Genomic DNA, 8,946 nt, shown 5'->3' on the forward strand with positions numbered 1-8,946 from the left:
TTCAGTCAGTTCAAACTAACATTTTCCATCTTTTTCAAGATGACAATTTAACTAATTTTCTTTTAGGCCTGGCTACTATCATGTTATATAATACTCATCTGACTAATATGCATGTTTGTTCATTAAGGTAGATAAAGTGAAATGTATTAGGAAATTTGATTTTCAAAGGCAATTATTCCTATTTTATATTTTCTGTAAAATTATCAATGATGGAAGATAACAATGAATGGAGGATAATTTTAATATTTTTATTTGCTGATCAAATACATTACATTATCTCTGTTATTTACACTTCCACTATATGTTGAAATGTTCCAAACAGATACATTGTTATCACACTCCATTACTTAATTGCAGGACTGATAAACATCCCTTTTAGAATTTTATTGCAGACGATATAATGAAAAAGCAGGTTAGGATTATGTTATTTTTATTACTGATCTATTCAGATAAATACTGCTAGTTTAAAAGAAAAGAGATTTTGCTAATTGCAAGTTAATGTCTTTAGAAGCTGTGTCAGCTTTATATAACATGAAATTAAAACGGAAGGAAAAGGGGTTCTTTTATGCAATTACTTCAAACTAATTCTTGTGATATACAAAACTGTCATTGTTATTCCACAAAACTGACTTAAATTAACACTAAATGTGTTAGTGTGTGTATGTTTAATAAGCAGATGCAGTATTCCAAGCAATGGTTTAATACTTCTGTTTATGGTGGTCCTAAAAAAAAAAGTTAAAAGCTTTACTATGAAAGAGAATTTGCTATTCCAGTTATTGGGGGGTGGGGGCAAAATCACAGGCTAAAATCAAATAAGATATTTATAGGGGATAACTAGTAGCAGTGGTGGGTTTCAAAAATTGTTGGAACCTACTCTGTGAGTGTGGCCTCCTTTATGAGAGTGGCTTGCCACCCATGTGACAGATGGGAGTGGCTTGCTGCCAATGTGACAGGATGGGAGTGGCTTGCCGCCCATGTAACCGGATATGAAATTATGAATTAGTACTTAGGTCGGTCCAAGTAGCTATTCAGAAGTTAATGGTTAGAAGCAATCGTAAAGCAAGATATGAATTAAAACCAGAAATATTTTGTTGGCTATTTGAAAGGGAGTATAATATATATTTAATTTTACACATGTTAGCAGCTGCTGGAATTGTGTTTGCACAACAGTGGAAAAACAGAGATATGTATAAATAAATTGACAATTAAAATCAAGAAGGCTTTGAATACTTTTTCACATGGGATTGGTTTTAGCAATTGCCAACTAACAGAAACAGAAATTAGAAATCCAAAAGTATGAAAGAAAATACCAATTATGTAAGGAAAGGTCCCTAAAATGTATAAGGAAATATTACTAGATCATTATTAATGCGTAGATAACTGCAAGACATTACACACCCACCAGTGGTGGGTTTCAAAAAATTTTGGAACCTCTTCTGTAGGTGTGGCCTGCTTTCCGGGTCCACTGGTGGAACCTCTTCTAACTGGTTCGGTAGATTTGACGAACCGGTTCTACCGAATGGGTGTAAACTGTTAGGAACCCACCTCTGACTAGTAGACAAATAGAGTGGAACTATTGTATCTGAAAGGGACGTGGTGGCTCAGTGGCTAAGATGCTGAGCTTGTCGATCAGAAAAGTCAGCAGTTCGGCGGTTCAAATCCTTAGTGCCACGTAATGGAGTGAGGTCCCATTACTTGTGCCAGCCTCTGCCAACCTCGCAGTTCGAAAACATGTAAAAATGCAAGAAGAAAAATAGGAACCACCTTTTGTAAGAAGATAACAGCGCTCAGTGTGCCTTCATCCTTTAGTCATGACCACAGAGACGTCTTCAGACAGCGCTGGCTCTTTGGTTTTGAAATGGAGATGAGTACTGCTCCCTAGAGTCAGGAATGACTAGCACATATGTGCAAGGGGACCCTTTACCTTTACCTTCCTGTATCTGAGTGGCATAAATCCACACAGAGGTTTATATATCTCTTTGCTGTCATTTAGTACTTTTGCAGCCTATATACACCAACTATAGGAAAGGGTTAAGCAATTTACCCATCTGTAGCTTATCTGACCTACAAACTATTTCACGTATAATGGTAAGGCTATGCTGCCAATTTATTAAGAAGAACCTTGCTTGCAAAATGTAGGCATCTCAATAAATTACATTCCAAGAAGACTCCCATGCAATATATCTCATCTTATATCCAGGGGCGAGGGGGAGGTTCTACTTCTACATGGAGAATTAGATGGCTTAGGGTGGAATAAAAGTTGCAATGCCCCCTTCCCCTCTTTTCCCTCATTCACTCATAGCAGCTGAATACTTTTTCTAGGTTTTTTTCTGCAGAAATATCTTAAGCATCTCCTTGAAGCCAGAATGCTGCTCTCAAAGGGTTCAGCTCCAGGCTGACTGAGAGATTCAAAGGGGTGAAGTCCAGAGGTGGGTTTCACATAATTTTACTACTGGTTCACTGTGCACCAAAACTGTGAGCATGCGTGCATGCATGCTCGCTTTGTGAGCATGTGCCTTCCACACATGCACTTTGCTAGCACACACGGCTTGCATGCATACGCATGGCTTAGAAAACATGGCTAAATAATATGAAATAGAGCCAGGGCGGTAGGCAGGGGCAGGTCACCCACAAGACACCACTACCGGTTCGCCCAAACCAGTCTGAACCGGCTGAATACCACCCCTGGTAAAGTCTGATCATCTGTTCTACTCTAGCCTGTCCACACAAACCTACCTGCATATGCTATGGAAGCTGTCATTCTGTTGCCACCTCATCTGATACTTTGGGTCTTCATATTCAACAGAGGGACCAAGCACTTGCCCTTTTGCTACCAAGCCAAGGCATGATGGGTGGAAAGAGGGTCTGATCTGTAGAACGCAGTGCAAAATGGAGCTTATAGGTCCCACTGAGAGGACAAGTTTCAACGAAGAGTGCTCTAAGATAACCCAGACATTGCCTGAACAATCTTTTTTTAATTTTCTTCTCAAATGAATCATGGAGGTATCTGCTTTTTTCTTCTTCCTGAAAGCAATTAAGAAAGCAAGTTCAAACTGAGAGGGGTAAGGGTGGAAAGAATTGAGCTAAGTAAAAACTGGCTGGAATCAGAAGGGAAGAAGCATGTTCATACCTCCCAATCCTCCCCAAACATCTCACACCAAGTGTTGGTGACCTGACATAATATCCAAGTTAATGAAAAACTGAATTTTTGGCATCGGACAGATTACACTGAAACTTCATTTGCAGTGTTTTGCATGAATTAAAAACATTTTCAAATATTTGTCATCAAATCTTTTGATTTTGCTGATGTTTATGGTTTTAACCAGGGGTGAAATCTACTTACCTTCGCTACCGGTTCGCACATGTGAGTGCACACACCACCTCTCCGCATGCACAGACCATCAAAAACAGACATGATGATGTCCAGTGAGTGAACGGAGCTTACTACCGAGCGTACCTGAAAGGTAAGTAGAACAGCGAGGGGGGGGAATGTGCTGTGCCACGCAATTTAGATTAGCTAGAAAGCAGGAAATCCTGCTGACTAGCTAATATAAATTGTGCATCACAGCTGATCATCGGAAATACTGGTTCACTCGAACCAGTAGCTTTTTTTACTACTGGTTCAGGTGAACCGGTCTAAAATGGTAGCATTTCATCCCTGGCTTTAACTTTTCCCAAATAGGATGTTGATTGCAGAAGTAGATTATGCATATTTAAATTTTATTACGGTGAGGGATGGTGAATTCCTGATAACACTTGAAAGTGGACTCCTACTTCTTTTTAGCATCTAGGAAGGTTGACTTGGGGTTTGCAATACCGGCCTGTATGTCTGCTTGCTCGCTATCTGAAAAATTAAAAATGGATGATAAAAGTTACATCATCCTTACTCTTTTTAACCTTCCAAAGAAAATTGGACATCTTCCCATTGGGGGGAATGCTAGTCTCACTTGGGCATAGTTTCAATAAACTATCATTTTTAAGTGCATAGCATGCCTTTCTATGGAAACAGAAAGATGGTCAAAGACATTGCCAAGAAAAGAAACCTTCCCTGACTTAGTTTTTAGAATTAAAAAAAAACACTGGATAAATTGTTCTGCGTCATGCAGAGCAATTGAGTCAGAAACTATTCTTAGCACATAGTTTTGTTACATTAATATGCAGTTCTAAACACACCTATCTGGTAGTAAGACTCTTTGAAATCAACGTGACCCGGATAGGATCATGCCAAATATTTATAGTATCGCTAAGTGTATCAAGACTGAGTTTTCTCTTCATCTGGAAATAATCACAACTTGAATTACAATCACATTTAGTTTTTGTTTTAAACTGTGATGTTTTTGGCCTCAATCTTAACTCTTGTCATTTCAGTTGGAATATGGCCATTGTTCTATAGTGAACATAGTACTGCAACTACTATGTGTCACTTTTTTAGAAAGCAGGGAAAGTTATTTTTTTTAAATAACTAAATATTTTAGAAATAAGATGTGAAATCAACCAACTAGTATTTCTTTGCTCTATATCAAGATTTCTAGATATTAATATCAATCGCTTGTGTAAGCTTAAAACCTGTAGCTCAAGATTGAACAGCAGATAAGCACTGTGCTAAAACTCACTTTTCTTGTTTCCTAGCACCAGCTTTATTGAAATCAACCTAGTGGCATGCATACAATTTCAGTCTCTCATTTATTCTTGTTCTTTATTATACTCTCCACTTGAGTTTGGAGAGTGGGTGGACATAGTCATTTTCTGTTGTTCGCCTGATGTAAAATCTATTACTACACACTCTATGTCTGTCTCTCTCTCAAACACACACACACACACACACACACAAACCAATATTGCCTAAGAAACAAATCTCTTGTATAATAAGAAAGAATCTTAAAACTGTGGTGCCCAGAATCTAATATACATAGGAATGCAAGTAGTCCTTGACTTACGACCACAATTGAAGCCATTTTTTGTTGCCAAGCAAGACAATTGCTAAGTGATTTTTCCCTTATTTTACAACTTTTTTTGCCACAATTGTTAAGTGAATTGCTGCAGTTGTTAAGTTAGTATAACTTAACAGCCATCATAAATAAGGAAGTTGCCAAGCATCTGAGTTTTGATCAGGTGACCGCAGAGATGCTGTTACGGTTGTATGAAAAATAGTCATAGGTCACTTTTTTCAGGGCTGTCAAAACTTTGAACAGTACTAAACAAACTGTTTTAAGTTGAGGACTACCTGTACTAGGTTATTTTAAACAAAGCCCTTAGCCGTTTCCAATATCACATGGCATCTTACACTAACTGTAATTGTTAACAGATAATTTAAGTAAAATGATTGGTGTCCTCTGAACCCACGCATTGGGAGTCACTTTTATAGCAACCAGTAACTTCACCATGGTAAAAATGGAACTTTTTGATACTTTGTGACAGTTTTAATGCCTCTGTAGTTAGTTAGTCCTCGACTTACAACAGTTCATTTAGTGAGTGTTCAAAGTTACAATGGCACTGAAAAATAGTGGTTTAAAACCATTTTTCAAACTTGTGACCATTGTGGCATCTCCATGATCATGTGATTTACATTTGGATGATTGACAACTGACTCATGACAGTTGCAGTGTCCCAGGATCATGTGATCCCTTTTTGTAATCTTCTGACAAGCAAAGTCAATGGAGAAGCCAGATTCAACTGTGTTGCTAATTTAACAACTGCAGTGATTCACTTAACAAATGTGGCAAGAACGGTCGTAAAATGGGGCAAAACTCACTTAACAAGTGTCTTGTCTAACAACACAAATTTGGGGCTCAATTGTGGTCATAAGTTGAGGACTACCTTTATTTAAATCTAATTAAGAGGCAGGCTAACAGTGTACCCCCAACTCAGAATTATTCTAAGACGCTGAGCTTGTCGATCAGAAAGTTTGGCAGTTCGAATCCCTAGCACTGCGTAAGAGTGAGGTCCTGTTAATTATCCCTGGGATAATTCGAAAGCATGTAAAAAATGCAAGTAGAAAAATAGGAACCACCTTTGGTGGGACGGTAACAGTGTTTTGTGTGCCTTCGGTGTTTAGTCATGCTGGCAGAGGTGGGTTTCTACCAGTTCGCACCTATTCGATAGAACCGGTTCATCAAATCTACTGAACCGGTTAGAAGAGGTCCCACCAGTGGACCTGGAAAGCAGGCCACACCTACAGAAGAGGTTCCAAAAAATTTTGAAACCCACCACTGCATGCCGGCCACAGGACCATGGACATATCTTCGGACAGCACTGGTTCTTTGTGTTTGAAACAGAGATGAGCACTGCCCCCTAGAGTTGGGAATGACTAGCACATATGTGTGAGCAGAACCTTTATCTTTTTTTAAATTAAGCCAGGAAAATGTGGTTTCCTAGACTATAGACACTTGCTGCAAATAATTTTAAACTGTAATAAATGTTAGCTTCCTACAGTGGATTAGCTACTTTTTTAGAAAATTCATTACTTTTAGGTATGCTAAACTATTTATTTATTTATCAAAATTGTATGGCCAGCCATCTCACGAAAAGTGACTTTGAGTAGTGTATAATATGTAATTAAAACACAATAAATATATAAAAGCAGTGACATGCAGTGAGGATTACGGTTGGTGAGGCAAGAGCATGGCGGCGTCGAGAAGCAACATCCCCGCCGCTGTGTCCGACAGGCATCTCACGTTTATGTCCAAAGTTACAACAGTGTTGAAAAAAGTGACTTATGACTGGTACTTGCATTTACAACAATTGCAGGTCACATGATCATGATTCAGGCTGTTGGCAACCAGCATATATTTACAGTGGTTTGAGTATCTAAGGGTCATGTGATTGCCATTTGTGACATTCCCAGCCAAGCAAAGTCAATGGGGAAGCTGGATTCACTAAAAGACTCGATTCAGTTTTTCCTGTAAAACGTCAGCTACAATGAATAAGCTGTGCTTGCTAATATCTGTGTATCCCTAGTGAAGGGAGTTAATAATGCCATGAAGCTTTGCCATTATTTTTCTGGTACAAAAAACAACAACACTAATCACTTCCTAGAAAGAGTGTGTTTCTGTAACAATTCTTACCAATTTCCCTTGTGGTCATCTCTTAGTTATCTCTAGTCCTGTAATCTCCTCTAATGAGAGGAGGTGAGTCTTTTCACCTGAAAAGACTGAATTCCATCTGGAGAATTTAGTCCTGAGTGTAAGCTAATTCCATGCTATAAAGGATCTTATGTATTAACCTTCAGTTGTTGCTAGAATAATATTTTGAGTGTTTTGGATAATATTCTGAATGTTTTGCAAGAATTTTGCACATCCAAACTCAAGTATGAGAACAATTGCTAAGGGGTGCAATAGCTCAGCAGTTTCAAGACTCGAGCACCACATGATCTGGTGAGCTCCCATTTTTGTCCCAGCTCCTGCCCACCTAGCAGCTCGAAAACATTCAAATGCAAATAGATAAATAGGTACCACTTTGGTGGGAAGGTAACAGTGTTCCTTGAGCCTCTGGCTCATAGCCATACTATAGCCCCATGACCACGAAAATGTTTTCGGGCAACGCTAACTTCCTTGGCTAAGAAACAAAGATGAGCACCATCCTCTAGAGTCGGACCCAACTGGACGGGGCAAACATTTACCTTTACCTTTCCATTTCAAAGAAGGTAGATACTGGTAGGCCAGATAAATCTGGACAAAGATCAACCTCTCTGTTCTACCTCTGTTCCAGTAAGAACTGTAGATCCAGGAGAACTGCCAAATTGTAAATCTACTTCTTTAGAATTAGCAAGATCAACAAAGAGTTCACTAAGAAGTCTTTAATGTTAGAATTAGGAGTAAAATCTTGGAAACTGCAAGATGAATTTCTCATTCTCATTTATTGATAGATTTATTAAGACAGAGATTCTCAGAAGATTTTGAACCTTTTCTTCCCAGGTTCCTGCCCCTCTCCCAACTTCCCCATAATTTCTCAGAAGGGTGAGGGCAATCCCATCCAGAGATAGCATGGAAACCACCAGAGAACCTGAAGATTTCTGGACAATCCCATTAATAGGATTCAATTATTGGTTGCTTCTTTCTACCTGATCCCCTAAAAGAACCAAGAACAATCATGTATTTGTTTGACCTGACAATAACTATAAATTGAGAGAAATGAAAGCTTATTAACATTTGAAATCATTATTAACATTTGAAAAGTAGAGCTAATTCTCTACACTAATTTTACTCTTCGGTACAATAGAATGGTTTTTTTCATTATAGACATTACAGACAAAAGCAATAGAAAATAATGATAACTGAAATATTTAGTATATTTTAACCAAGAACATTTATTTATATGCTTGTCTGACCTCTTCAAAGTCAAAATTAGGTGCAGCAGTTAATTCAAATGGTTAGGAATATGAAGACAGCTGCGAGTTTTTCATCTAAGGTTAGATCATTGTCCTCATACAAGTATAAATGAGCATTTGCAAATAAGCAATCTTATAATAATTCTTTTTTTAGCATTTCAGGTTTAATTGCTTGAAAGTTCATCTACTTTATAGGAATATTTGTGAAGATTTAGTTCAAAAAGGAAGAAATATGTAAAGTAGCAGGAACTGCCTGATTGTAATTTCAAGTCCAGGGTTAAAGGATAAAATGTAGAATAACCTGCAAAACACCAGAATCTTGTTTTCAGTTAATTTGGGGGGGCTAATAATATGCTGCTACATTTATTAGATTTTTTTTTACATAGTAAATAGCATTTTTATTTGTCACTGTACAAACAGATATGAGTTACAGAAGGAATAAAAACTCCATATTGGCAGATAAGAATGTTTGGGTCTAAAAGGAGAAATGTTACTTCCAGAAATTAGAAATCATAATATTACAAAAAAAGTTTATCATAGTGCTATAAATGTGAAAGATATAAACATGTTTTAATCATCAAATAATTATATTCAAAACCATGAGGCTGGGGGAAAAGATA

The sequence above is a fragment of the Thamnophis sirtalis genome, unplaced genomic scaffold, assembly GCF_051295495.1.
Source record: "Thamnophis sirtalis isolate CommonGarterSnake01/CBP01778 unplaced genomic scaffold, rThaSir2_p1.2 scaffold_5, whole genome shotgun sequence".
NCBI lineage: Eukaryota > Metazoa > Chordata > Lepidosauria > Squamata > Natricidae > Thamnophis > Thamnophis sirtalis.